The sequence below is a fragment of the Citrus sinensis genome, chromosome 3, assembly GCF_022201045.2.
Source record: "Citrus sinensis cultivar Valencia sweet orange chromosome 3, DVS_A1.0, whole genome shotgun sequence".
NCBI classification, from domain to species: Eukaryota; Viridiplantae; Streptophyta; class Magnoliopsida; order Sapindales; family Rutaceae; genus Citrus; species Citrus sinensis.
In genome coordinates, this window is record NC_068558.1 from 21,481,637 (window position 1) to 21,497,074 (window position 15,438).

Genomic DNA, 15,438 nt, shown 5'->3' on the forward strand with positions numbered 1-15,438 from the left:
TATTTTCTATTAAAAATGCCTTCTTTTGAACATGCATATTTCTCTTTTTAGTACAAAGGTCTTTAAGAAACTTGGCATGAGATGGAACTTGTTTAATAGCATCAAGTAAAGGGATGTTAACACTTACCTGTTTGAAGATTTCAAGAATCTCACCTGTGGATTTTTCCTTTTTTCCTTTAGCTAACCTCTGAGGAAATGGAGCTTTAGGAATGTATTCTCGTGGGTTGGTTTCTTCTCTCTCCTCCGGTGATGAGTCCTCAACATTCACAGGTACAATTTGATTTTCTTTTATCACCGGCATCTCCACTTTATTGTCGACTTCTTTTCCTTTTCGCAAGGTCATGACGGCTTTGACTTCTCCATGCTGCTGTGGTGAACTGGTACTTGCTTCATGCACTCCTTTAGGGTTAGGCACTGGTTGACTTGGAAATTTACCTTTCTCAACGGTCATTGCCAAGGTCTGAACTGAAAAAGCAAGTTGTCCCACCATCTTCTCAAGGCTTGAAACTGATTGGGCTTGTGAATTGAAGCCTGCTCTCAACTCATTTCGTAGTCCATCAATGGTGCGGTTCTGTTGCTCAATCGTAGAGTGAGTAAGATTCTTGAAATTCTGGAATGCATCCTCCCATGGTCTGGGTTGAGAGTGGTTCTGGTTCTGATTGTATGGTCTGAATGGTGGCTGAGAGGCTTGAGGATTTTGAGGAATTTGTTGCATTGGTGGAGCTGGAGCTTCTGGTCCATTCTGTTGGAGTCCTTGAGACCATGAAAAATTGGGGTGGTCTCTCCATCCAGGGTTATATGTGTTGGAGTATGGGTTGTAATTAGATGGTTTTCTCATTACACCTATGGCATTGGCTTGATCTGAGTATGAGTCATGGTCATGTTTGGCCCAGTCCCCTCCTGATTATCAGTCTATTTCGGCCCAGTTACTAAGGTTTTGTCCTCCAAATCATTTGGCCTTTGCCCATCCACATCCTCTGTGGAAAAATCCAGCCCATTTCGTTAAGCTCCCTTTTAAGCTTAATGAAGACCTTAATCCTACCAAAGCAACCCATCCGGGTATGCCTCCTTCTGAGCTTCAGTTAGCCCAAACAGAATGTGCAGAGTTACTCGCCCAAGGCCTCATTGAGCCCACAACTTCTCCGTGGGCCTGCCAAGCCTTTTATGTTAATAAACGTGCCGAAACATTACGGGGTAAAAAGCGTCTTGTTATTGATTATCAGCCTTTAAACCAGTTTTTACAGGATGATAAATTTCCTTTACCTCGAAAAAATTCCATCTTTACCTACCTCCAAAATGCCAGAATATTTTCTAAGTTTGACTTAAAGTCTGGGTTTTGGCAGCTGGGTATTGACCCTGCTGAACGTTATAAAACTGCATTCTGTATTCCCAATGCCCATTACCAATGGACCGTTCTTCCCTTTGGTCTCAAAACTGCACCATCCATTTTCCAAAAAGCCATGACCCAAATCTTCCAGCCCCTCCTTCACCATACCCTTGTTTATATTGACGATTTACTTCTGTTTTCAGGTACTCCAGAAGAGCATCAAGTTTTACTCCAACAGTTCCATGATATCATAGCTCACTACGGTATTATGCTTTCCGACAAAAAGAGTACAATTGCCACAGATACCGTAGAATATCTCGGTATGCAGATAAAGAATGGATTCTATCAGCCTGGACCCCACATTGCACAAGAATTACTCCACTTTCCAGATAAGGATTTCACAAAGAAACAAGTCCAACAGTTCCTTGGCATCATCAACTACATCCGCGATTTCCTGCCTCATGTGGACCAGCAGACAAGTATACTTTCTGCTTTACTAAAAAAGAATCCTATCTCTTGGGATTCCCGTCACACTACAGCTGTCCAGCGGCTAAAGCAGATAGCCCAGAATCCACCACAACTCAAGATCATGACAGATGGCAAACGTATCCTACAGACTGATGCTTCAGACACATCATGGGGAGCCCTGTTGCTTGAACAGATCGACAAAAAGGAATATCTAATCGGACATGCTAGTGGACATTTTAGTCCAGCCCAGCAGCACTATCACACGATCTACAAGGAGATTCTTGCCGTAAAAAACGGCATCAAAAAGTTCGAATACCACCTCCTTGGCCATAGATTCCTGATCAGATTGGATAATTCCTCTTTCCCTAAAGTCCTCCAGTTTAAAGGTAAAACGATTCCCAACAGCCAGTTACTTCGGTTGCAGGAATGGTTTTCCCGATATGAATTTGATGTTGCCCATATAAAAGGACAAAAGAACCTCATTCCAGATTTCCTATCTCGCATTCAGACACCTGCCTCTCCAATCTTCTACACTTCCCCAGTCTTCCCGATCTTCATGGCTACTAGATCTACTGCTACCTCTCTGCCTTCTAAGGCTCTTACCCAAAAGACCTTCCCACGGCCTGTACAAACTTTTCCTTCCCTCTACCGCCTTCAGGAGTTTGCTAAACAATTTCTTTTCCGCTACTACATGAAAGCTTTCTTCCTTGAAGAAAACCCTCACAATCAGTTCCTCACTTTTCATCCCGAGAATCTCTTCCTCACCGGATTCTTCATCCCCTCTGTCCGGGATATCAGTGACGATGAACTCTGGTATTTCTGGTGCTTAACTGCACTCCATGCAACTCAGTTAATCATCCCCTTAGCCTACACAGTCAACACCCTCAATAATCCTTCCAAGGCTACTTCTCTGTTATGGACTCTGTTAGAATGGTTCTCTCCTATTCCTCAATGGAGATCCCAACTCCAGCAGCTTAGTCACAACCATCATCTTTCCACCATCCCTTCTCATGAAGCTGAAAAATTCACATCCGTGTTCATAGTTCACCGACCATATTTCCGTCACCCAGAGACAGCCGCCTTCTTTGCTCAACCACAAATCAGCCACTACCACACAACCCCTCATCCCAGCACACTGGATCAAGACCCCATGTTCAAAAAGGCTCTCATGAATCATCTCCTGTCCTTAAATCATGTTCCTCCACCACCACAAGACATCATCTCCAGTTCTATTGGACCTCGTCATGACATGTTCATGGTACCTAATCCTTCTGGTTCTAGCAAAGGTATTATTATCAAAGAAGAACGTCCAGATACTCCTCCACAGATTTACTACCAGGATTCTCAGGATCCTGAAGATGACTTTTTACCGCTCAGTCAACTCCTCCAAGAGTTTCAGACTCCACCAGAACAAGGCCAGTCATCACGAGTCATTTCACAATCTGAGCCCATCATCACTCATCCACCATCACAATGCAGATCTCTCTGCATTCCCGGGATTGTCCATGCTAAAGGATGTCCTCAGTATGATGGCCCTACTTATCTAGAACAGTGCACCTTATTCTGTGAACCTCATGGAGCCAATTGCCACAAAAGCTGCGTCAACTACCGCAGATTTGAATCCAGCTCCAGCTCAGATGATTACGGGATGAATCTATCCTCTCCGTAATCTCCGCCGCATGTCTTGTCTTTTATGTAAAAGATAAAGTTAGGGGGTCCTGTCCCTACTTTACTTTATTAAAGTAGCTTTTATGTCTTGTCTTTTTATGTAAAAGATAAAGTTAGGGGTCCCTATCCCTACTTTACTTTATTAAAGTAGCTTTTATGTCTTGTCTTTTTCTGTAAAAGATAAAGTTAGGGGTCCCTATCCCTACTTTACTTTATTAAAGTAGCTTTTATGTCTTGTCTTTTTCTGTAAAAGATAAAGTTAGGGGTCCCTATCCCTACTTTACTTTATTAAAGTTGTTTGCTTTTTGAAAAGATGAGGGTCCTGTCTCACTTTTCAAACTTTGGCTTTCTCCCGTTGTAATCCCTATATAAGGGAGCCTCCTCTTAGTTTTTCACTAAGTAAGAGGTGAGCCTTAAAATAATATATTGAGTGTTCTATTATCCATGTCTCTCTAAACTCCTCTTTCTTAAGTTCTATGGAGCTCTGAAATAGATAAGAAAAAGAATAAGGAAAATTTTAAAAACGAGTTTGTTCAAAACCAAGTTAGTATGCTCTACACTTGCCTTTGTATGAAGGATCCTGTGTATCAGAACACTTGAGACGGTCTTTAGCTGTTTTCTTATCTGGTTTGGTACCCGTTTTAAGCTAAGGAAAGCTGTTTTAGGGTTGTATAACCTAGCAAAGAAAACTGGTTTGAAAAGTCTCAAGTTAAACGGAGTGGTATCAGAGCAGTCGATAATGATGCTATTTGTCGAGAGAGACCTTCAATTATCGCTTTGACTTCTTTAATTTCTGAAGTTGACTCGCCAATGTGAACCTCATTTACTCCCTTAATTCTTCTAGTATTCCTGAGTGATCGACTCCGTTGTTGGGAATTATCCGCTTGTCGCTGGAAGAATTCCCAAATCTTTGATGCACTTTTTGACATTAGCTCTCCTCCACTTGTTGCCATTAGCCATTCTTGCACATTCGGTAATAATCCCTCCAAAAAGTATTGGCATTGGTGCCATTTCTCGTACCCATGATGTGGACACTTCAAGAGTAGCCCATTGAATCGCTCCCATGTTTCGAAAAACTGCTCGTCTTCTCTCTGTGTAAACTCTGAAATTTCCCTGCGAATAGCATTGGTTTTATGCACTGGGAAATATTTATTCAAAAATTTCGTTACCATTTGTTCCCATGATGAAATGCTATTAGCAAGTAAACTATTTAACCATGAACGAGCTCTATCCTTTAAAGAAAATGGGAATAGTCTAAGTTTAACATCATCGTCTGAAAAATTTTCATATTTAAAAGTTTGACAAATGGCATGAAAATCATTTAGATGATTATATGGATCCTCATTTTCTAGGTCATAGAATGTTGGGAGACAATTTATCACACTAGGTTTTAGTTCAAAACTCCTAGCAGCTACATTTGGGTATCTTATGCATGATGTGCTCAAATTAGCTAAGGGACTAAAATAGTCCTTAAATGGCCTCTCATGTGGTGCTTGTAAATCCATTCCAAATTTATTTTTAATGTGCCTGTGTGTGCAAAGTGTTTTTTTCTAATTCAAGGTCTATAGGTTTAAGATTAGGTAATAATGACCTACGACCATGCATGCAAAACAAATAAAATAAAAATAAAGATGGGAACAAAACAAATAAAAATAAAAAAGAGGGAGAAATTACGATACTAACCTTATTGCACTATTACAACCTTTCTATAAAAATACACAAAAATAAATACGTGAAATAAATTAACTAAAAATAAATTAATAAGATAAACAAAAAAAAATTCAAAGAAAAATAAATTGAAATTAAATTACAGAATTTTAAAGAAGAGAAAAAGAAAAGAAATACTAACCTTTAAATGTAGATTCACTTTTTTTTTCTTTTTCTTTTTTTTAATAAAAAAAATACAAGAAAACAAATAAAAGAAATTATTCAAAAAAATTAATTCTATGAATTAAAATTACTTACCTCCCCGACAACGGCGCCAAAAACTTGTTGTGCAAATTTTAATGTACTCGCAAGCGCACGAATCTACTATAGTATAGACTAATGGTGACGAGTGTCAATCCCATGAGGAGGTAGATTTTAATTATGTGTAGAATTAATTTTGTAAATGGGTGGTTGGATTTGTGGTGGAAATGATTTGGAATATGCTAAAACTTAAATTAAAATGGCGAGAATAAATTCTAAAATTGGAATTGAAATGACAAGAATAAATTGAAGAGAATTCTATTGAGATGACGTACTTGGGTATCTGGATCCGTATCAACATGCATCATGGGCTAAATAATCCATATTAATGCCAATTAAATCATGAGGGGGGAATCCACACCTCATGAACCACGCTCTAATCAATATGGTGCTAAGGGCTTATCGTGCCAAATAATAATAACCTTATACTAGAGAGCTGGTGTAACCAAGGTGGTACTAGACAAGATTAGTATTATTTGTAGACGAGAAGTCAAAACATCCACAAAAACTAGAGGGGAAGAGAAAATAAATTTACCAAATTAAGCCCATGACACATGTTGAGACTTCACCTTCAACCCAAGCTTGAAAGAAAATTAGCCACTCATAATTGAACTAGGGGCAAAATGAGAATTTATTAAAATACGAAGAAAATACAAGATGGAGAGGGAATTACAGAAAATGGATCCCAAAAATGGATTCAGAGCTATCAAATTAGGGGGGAGAGGCCCCCTTTTTATAGATACATGGAGTAAATCATGGCCATCGGATTAAAAACAGTTTGGACGCTTAGGATTGCGTCACGTCATCAGTCAACAATACGCGGTTTGACCATGTGGATGAACAGTAACATGGTTTGACCCGGATGAACAGTAACGCGGTTTGGTTGAAAATAATCCTGTGTGATGCATGTACCGTACGCAAGATTTTTCGTCCACTGATATGCTGCCACGTCACCATCAACAGTACATAAGAATTTTAGCCCAACAGGATCGTGACACCTCATCAGTCAATGCCACATCATTGTCCGTCTATGTGAACAGTGTCGTGAACAGTAACGTATACAGTACCGTACATGTGAACAGTGCCATTTTTCCTTTTATGCTCCTCCTAAGGTTTTCGACCGTCCTGAGTTCAAAAGTGATGTCCGTTTTGCCATCTGATCTCTCGTTTATTGTGAAATGACTATGATGCTCCTAAAATACATAAAATACTTAATTAAAATAAAACAAACGGAATTAAATCAAAAGAAGGTTAAATTCATAAAAGTAAAGGTGTTAGCAAGACTTGAAATGTAAAATGACGGTTTTCTCCTTTATAAATATGCATTTTCTAACACTCAACAACTGAATTTTTGGGAGAGGAAATTTTTCATCTCTGAGAAAAGCATTTAGAGGCTGATAATCAATTACCAATCTCTTTTTTCCTCGAACTAACTCAGACCTTTTTTCAACATAGAAGGCTTGACATGCCCAATATGAAATTGTTGGCTCAATGAGACCTTGCCGAAGCAATTGATCACATTCCTATTTGGCTAAGAGAAGGTCAGAAGGTGGCATTCCTGGGTGAGTTGCTTTTGTTGGATTGATATCTTCATTTAACTACTTGTCATTTTTCCAAAGAGGGAAAAGATGACTAAACTGAGAGTGATTTTTAGGACAGAACTGAAGAAGTTTTTGAGTGATTGGAGCATAAAAGGGGGTTGTATTGGAGAGAGTATGCAGACAAAGAATATCTGTATAAGGCAAAAACATTTGTTTGAACTTGATGCTAGTTGGTGTAATGTGGAGGTTTCTTACCAGATGTAGGATATCAAATCCTATGAGAAGATCTTTGTCTGGTAAATCTGAACCAAAGATTTTTTGCCATATGATACAATTTGGAAAAAACTGAATCCCAATGGGTTTTTTTTGGTAATCAGGGATGTTTTGAAGATTTCACTATTGGCTGCTTTGAAGAATTCAGTGTGATTTTCCTAACAAAAAGGAGGAAGGACTGTGGGATTGAGCATACTGCGTTGTGCACCAGTATTAAGAAAACCAATAACAGGGATGGGTTTATAAAACTTGGAAGGAAGGACTGAAATTTTTACTGAAGGAGCAGTAGGCTTAGAATTGACCTAGTTAACTTCTTGAACAGTAGAAATAACAGAAATTTCATCTATCTCAGAATCATCTATTGACTCTGTGAGGATGAAGGTTGTATGATCATCATATTCTGTCTGTTCAGGGAAATTGGACACAACATCTTCTTGATCAACAAGGATTGAAGATTTTTGTAGATGTTGAATGAGACAAACAGCTTTGGCAGACTTGTTTGGACAATTTCTGGCAAAATGTCCTCTTTTCTTGCAAATGAAACAACGGTTATGTTTCTGTTTTCTGAAGTATCTGTAAGGCTTTTTGTCTTTTCGGGAAGATCTGTGAGGATGCTTTTGGAAATGACCTTTCTTTTTGGTTGGACAAGTGCATTTTTTGTCATCTTTGCACTGGATTTTGAGGTATGGTTTTTTGCAAGCTGAGGCAAAAGGTTGTTTGTTTTCAATGAGGTCTTTGAAGAAGTCTTTTTGTTCACACAATCTGTCAAGACACAACATAGTCAACTGGAAGATTTTTCCAAGAGAAATGTTGGCTATGTCTAGGTTGAAGGCTGTCAGCCGTCGTTGGAGCTCTGGTTGAAGTTCTGATGGAAGAGAAGCAATGAAAACATGCTTCAAAGTTGGATCGTTGAATCCATTTAACTTGTAGTATAGCATACTCATTCTTTTGTAATGCATCTCCAAATGGTTGCGCTTGAGAGAACAACATTTCATCTGGTGAAATTCTTTTCTTGATGCTTCATTTACTATAGCTGGTTCTCCACTGGTATCAGAGCCACACTTCCTTTTGCGGTGGTATCATTAGTAATTTGAATAATCTTATTTGATCTCCTAGAAGAAGATTCATCAACCATGGAAACAAACACATCTTCAACTTCTACATCATCCTCATCTCATATTTCTCTTTCTTCTACGTTATCTCTTCCCAAATCCTGTTCTAAACACATAGCCTCCAAAATTGAGAATCTTGTTGAATATTCTTATATTCCAGAATCTGCTCAAATCAATGAGTCCCAGTTTTCCATCATGAGTCCTTACAATCTCTATAAACAGAAAACTTGTTTCACTAGATGTATTCGAACCCTCATCTCCACTAAAAGACTACTCCCAAAAGAATATATCCAGTCTTCTACACTGGATCAGTGTGCTCTACAAGCCTCACAGAGTGAACAATATGATACGAATCCCACAATGAAACTTTCAATCCTACAATTAATTTGTAGTTTCAACTTCCCAAGAAAGTTCTAAACAGATTTATGGCAAACAAAAACCTTGACCCAATGCTTAAGAAAACATGAACCAAAGGTATAGAGAAGGGTATTGACGCCACACTCAAGAAAAAGATGAGAAGGTGAGTGATAAGTCTAAATTTGGAACACCACAAGAATGTAAATTCTTGATAAGTTCACTAGTTCTCAAAAGAACCAAAGAAAGAATAATCTTTCAAATTCAAAATAACATTTTTCTCCTTACATACCAAGGTTGCTGAATTTAAATAGGCTAAAAGGAACCCAAGATCCTAAAAATACAAATGGAAACATTGGAATAACCCTCCAAGTAAGTTTGTCAAAAGATGTTTCAAAAGTCTTCACCAACCCACCATGATCAATGCTATCTTTGACAAACTTAATGCTAGCCTACTATAATTAATGCTATCATTGACAAACTTGAAACAAAACAAACAAATAAGTTGAAAAACAAAGGATTCGTTGAAAATCCCAAGTCTGAACAAGCTGTAAAGAATTGGTCATAACTCCTTCTAGAGAACTCCAAATCTAGCTTTGTAAAATTTATTGGAAAGCTAACTTAATTATCTTTCCAACGGTATATAGCTTGCATTTTAATTCTGGCTCAATCAATACAGTTTTTATTCCGAATTTGACCTTTCTGCATTTGATACAACTTGTGTATTTGGCTGCCCAATGACTTGAATAATGCCCACAATGCCTTGTCTTCTCTTCAAGCCCAATTCATGATGTCTTGCATCTTGAATTGCATTTTCAATCCATATTTTCTCAATTAATCCATTTAAAGCAGCTTGCATCTTTTTGGCTCTTGCTCTTGTAATTGGGCCTCCATGAATGTGCAAAGGATCACTTGAAGTTTTAATGGTCCCTTGATGGTTCTCATCACAATATGTCACTATGGAAATACCTTCAGATCTCGTCGCCAACTGGAAACAAGAAGGATACACACACCTCTATCTTGGTGGTGTATGATTAATTCTCACTCTTCATGGTCGAAAAGGCTTACCTGTTATAGCTAGAATTGCTCTCCTAGACACCAGGTTCAAGGAGTACCAACACGCTCTTGTAGGAACCATTCTGACAACCCTTCATGCTGGCAATGTCTTATTAACCTTTTACCCCAATTTCAATCTCTCTCTTGAGGATCCCAATCTTCCAACAACCCTTAAAGTCCAGATCCAGCTCCAAGGAGCAGAACAAACACCCACATCTAAGATTGCAACCCTCCATCATCAAATAATGTATCGATTACAAAATCATGCACTAGATCTTCCTACACCATACACAACTTCTGATGCCTTGATGATATTGGCGGACACAAACACAATTCCAACCATCATTCAAATCCCCAAACAAATCCAGAAACAAGATTTGCTCCAACTCATGCCTCTTGAATGGCTAACCAACTATGAGCACTTTCACCAAAATTCTAAACTAGTACAAACCACAGAAGCCATATTTGACAGACGACCAAATGGCCAAGTCAAACTGTCTTTTCAAACTCCTGACTCCAAGCCCATTTCAGACAGTCCCCAGCTTTCTTATACTGCTATGATCACAGCAGCTCAAACTGGTCAAGAAAAGAAACTTCCTATTCATGGTTTCTCATCAGAAGGGTATCCAGTATATCCTGATAAAATCAATGGTCATTTTCTATGGGATGTTCCTGAAGCCCATATGTGCAATCCGGATTGTCCTTGCTTGGATGATACGGATATTGATGAAGAATTGGAAGTTATGAGGAGAAAGACAAAGAAGAAGAAAAAAGCTTCTTATCCAGCATCATCCTGTAAATCCTTTGCTCCACAACCTCCACCAAATCCCAAACCTCCTGTCCAACCAATTAGATCATGTCTTATGTTTTCAAGTCATTCCTATGAGGAATCATTTCCTCCACTTGAAAAATAGATAGACACACAAACCCGGGTCACATCAAAACCTTTTGTTCAATCTCCAATTACAGCCACTGGGCAACCTGAAGAACCCAAACAACATGAAGCTGTTTTGAATTGGCAAACCAAAAATGCCAATGCTCAAAATCATACTCTTCACCAACTCGATAAGAAAATTGACCATGTTGCCACTCAAGTCTCCCAGACTGAAACTAAAGTTGATTCAATCAACAGTCGTTTAGAACAGATGTATATACATCTTCAAGATCAGATTTTTGAACTAGATGCCGATCTCAGACGAATGATCAACAATCATATATGGGGTCCAGAGTTTAATAAAAAAGAAGCTAAAATCAGAAAACTCAAAGCTGAATTGTCCAGGATTGATGCTGAAAAAACTCGACCTTCCCTTTTTACTCAACCACAACCTACACCAGTATCTCCTCCAATCTTTGACACCTATGCATCTTTCTACACAACATCCCGACCTCAACAACATGTTTATAATCAGTTCTTTGGTTTCTCCCACCTTCAACCAACTCCTCAACCATCTTCACCCAAAAAATCACGATCTAAAGTCAAAATCTCTGAACCACGTCCAAAGGCCACTTCCTCCTCCTCGACCTCTACAATCCCTCTAGAAGAATCACAACAAGACATTCCCAAGCCTCTTAAAAAAGATAAAAGCCCAATGGACCAATTCCATTATCATACTGTCCAGACCGAATCCTCAGATTCCTCTGACTCTTCTGAGCCTGAAACAAATAACTCATCTTCGTCTTCATCCTATGACACATCACAAGCCTCCATTGACTCTGAGTCTGAATATGCTGACATTACAAGCATATTAATGGCCACTGAAACTACAGATCCAAGTGCTTCTACTTCAACACCTATTGTTGATGACAATCCTTCTGATCAAGCATCTCAAACAAACCCAGTACCACCACCAGTTCATGACCACTCAACAAAACCATCTTCAATATCTTGGTTTACATTTGATGACATTCCCCGTCACAAATGGGCTGCTAGACTTCAAGAATTTGCTGCTTGGATTGATCTTCAAGGTACCAAGCCTAATGCTCAACCTCAAGCCGTTCTTCGTGAATTCATGGCCCGCTCCATAGGTTCTTTACGAGGCTAGTTAGAAAGCTTAGGAGAATACAGACAGCTCCAATTCATGGAATCTCCGATTGGTACAACCCTCAATATTATTCATGAGCAATTCATCGGTGAAAAAACTGTTTCCACTGAAGCAGACAGAAAAGAATACCATCAGATGAAATGCTGTTCTCTTAAAAGACATCTTCTGGATGCTCATTACAAAAGAATGAGTATTCTATTCTACAAGCTAAATGGGTTCAATGAGCCATCTCTTAAACATGTCTTCATTGCCTCTCTTCCTCCGGAGTTACAACCTGATCTTCAAAGAAAACTCACAGTCACTAATCTGAGCATAGCTGATATCTCTCTGGGAAAGATTTTCCAAATGGCCATGCTATCTCTTGATAAGATCTGTGAACAGAAAGAATTCTTCAAAGATCTCATGGGAGACAAAAAACCCTTCTCTGAAGCTTGTAAAAAACCTCATCTCAAGATGGAGTGTAAAGATGAAAAGAAGTGTGTTTGTTCGACTAAAAAGAAAAAAACATTTTCAGAAACACTTCCACAGAAAATCATCCTCCAAACAACCTTTTCGGTATTTTCGAAAGAAAGATGTTTCTCAGTACTGAAAGAGAAAATCCAACCGTTGTTTCATCTGCAAGAAACACGGTCACTTTACCCGAAATTGTCCTCACAAATCGACCAAAGCTGTTCGTCTTATCCAACATCTTCAACATTCTTCCCTGTTATCTGAAAATGAGGATGTCGAATCAAATTTTTCCGAACAGTCAACCCAAGATGATCAAACTGCCTTTCTTATCGCAAAATCTTTAGATTCTGAAGATATTTCAATCATCTTTACAGTCCAGACTGTTAATCATGTTTCCACTATTCCCAGACCTTCTCTCAAGATGTCCATCCTTCCTTCCAAATTCCATAAACCTATTCCTGTCATCGGGTTTCTTGACACTGGTGCGGATACCAGTATGATTGATCCTTCTGTTCTCCCCTCCGACTGTTGGGAACATCATTCCAAGCTCTTCCGAGCAGTTAATGGTGAAATCTTTAAAACCACTTTGATTACCAAAAAACCCATTGGTATTCAATTCTTTCCGAATTGTATAATTTGAAAAAAGATTATAGCCTCCAAACTTCTAGATAAGGATTTACTTATAGGTTTTGACATTCTTCATTTAGTTAAAAACCTATTCCTCACTAATTCTGGAGTTCGCTATAAACAGATGTTCTTGCCTTATACAAATACACTACGTCTGTATACACTTTCTGAAACACAATCTCCATACAGTCAAATCTCACAAAAGCTCTTAGAGTTCTGTCCAGAAAACCATTCACAGTTCCATCATCCTGCACCTCTTTGGAAAAATGAACAATTTTTCATTCACCTTCCTTTTAAACTCAACGAAGACATAAACCCCACAAAAGCCTCACACCCGGGTATGTCTCCTTCAGATCTCTTGCTTGCTAAGCAAGAATGTTCTCAGTTACTTCAACAAGGTCTTATTAAGTCTACTGATTCAGATTGGGCTTGTCAAGCCTTTTATGTTGAAAAACAATCTGAATTAGTTCATGGAAAAAAGAGATTAGTCATTGATTACCAGCCACTCAATTCTTTTCTTAAAGATGATAAGTTTCCCCTTCCAAAAATCCAGACCCTATTTGTCCATCTTCAAGGGGCTCGTATCTTCTCTAAGTTTGATTTAAAAGCTGGTTTTTGGCAACTTGGTATTTTACCAGTTGACCATCACAAAAATGCCTTCTGCATCCCTGATGCCCATTACCAATGGACGGTTATGCCTTTTGGTCTCAAAGTCACTCCCTCTTTATTTCAAAAAGCCATGACAAAAATCTTTTGTCCTATTCTCCACCATGCATTGGTCTACATTGACGATATCTTGTTATTTTCTTCTGACCATGAGAGCCACCAGAAGCTCCTTTTGGATTTCTTTCACATTGTGCAGGCACATGGCATCATGCTTTCCGAAAAGAAAAGCAGCACAGGAAAGGAATCAATTGACTTTCTTGGCATGGTGATTAAAGCCGGCCAGTATCAGCCTGGTCCCCATATTGCAATCAAATTACTAAAGTTTCCGGACACACATCTCAACAGAAAGCAGATACAATAATTCCTCGGAATTGTTAATTATGTCCGTGATTTTATCCCAAAAGTTGCAATCCACACCAGCCAGCTGTCACACATGCTAAAAAAACAGTGCCCTCCATGGGGCCCTGCTCAGACAGAAGCTGTCAAGCAGCTAAAGGTGATAGCACAATCACCTCCTCTATTATGAATTCCCACAAGTGGACAACGCATCCTCCAGACTGATGCCAGCAATGATTATTGGAGTGCCATTCTTCTCGAAGCCATTAATGGCCTACGTCATTTCTGTGCACATGCAAGCGGACAGTTCAAAGACTCGATCTACAAAGAGATTTTAGCAGTCAAGTATGGAATTAAAAAATTTGAATTCCATCTCATCAGCCACAAATTCCTTATCAACATGGATAATTCTTCTTTTCCCCGAATCTTTGACTTCAAGAACAAATTGCCACTCGATAAGCAATTACTCAGCCTCAAAACCTGGTTTGCTAAATATGATTTCACTGTTCAACACATAAAAGGCAACCAAAACCTCATTCCAGACTTCCTCACCCGTCCAGCACTCATCTCCTCGATTCAAACCATTCCAGTTATAGCCATGAATCGCCAACTTCCTTTCAAAGCTCTCAACCAAAGAAATTTCCCCATGAACATCTCTTTCCAATTGCCTTACCAATTGCAAGATTTTGTAAAGAAGTTTCTTTACCGGTTTTTCTTTAATGTTCAGACTAAAAAACCTAACCGATTTCCTAATCTTTGCATGGAGCACCTATTTCTCATAGGCCTCACTCTATCCTCTCTATCCATCTCCGAAGATGAGCTTTGGTATATGTGGTGTCTCACCACCTTGTATGCTACAAAGCTAGTTTTTCCCATCAAACCAGTCCTGACTCACCTTACCACTCCAGAGTTCTCCCCAGACCTTCTATGGACTCTTTTTGAATGGTATTCTCCCCTCACTTGGTGGCGCCAGCAACTCCACCATTTGTATACGTTTCACGGATTGGACAAAATGCCAAAACAAGAAGCTAACATGTGGACTATAGCCTTCATCGTCCACAGGCCTTATTTCCAACATCCAGAAACACGAGACTATTGGACACAAGACATGGCATATGAAGGGAAAACTTACCCTCATCCCTATACCTTCATCCATGATACAGTGGTCACCTCCGTTCTCAAAGCCTATCTCATGGAACTTAACAATGTTCCTCCACCTGCCACAAACATTCACCACACCTCCATTGGACCATCACACACCCTTGAAATAATTCCAAAAACACAAGGCTGTACACCAGGTTCAAGTTCAAGTCCTCAAGGAATCCTTGTCATGGAACAACGTCCTAACTACACGAATGTCTTATTCCAAGACGCTTAGGACCCATGGGAAGACTTTCAGTCCCTTCTCCATATTGACACTCCCCATTATACTGTCACCAACCCAGACTCTCCGGCTGCATCTACCCCACAGCACATGTCTGAAGCTAATGAAGAAAAATATCAGCAAACTGAGGCGTATCTCGACCAGAGACAGAGGCGTCAGCACAAGC

General features: G+C 39.2%; 1 non-coding gene across 1 annotated transcript; it reads left to right on the plus strand.

The window, feature by feature from the left end:
- The first annotated feature begins 4,480 nt into the window (after nucleotides 1–4,480).
- On the plus strand, nucleotides 4,481–4,584 carry LOC127901588 (small nucleolar RNA R71). The gene has a single exon (XR_008053832.1). It is a non-coding gene; the product is annotated as a small nucleolar RNA R71 (small nucleolar RNA).
- The last annotated feature ends 10,854 nt before the right edge of the window (nucleotides 4,585–15,438 follow it).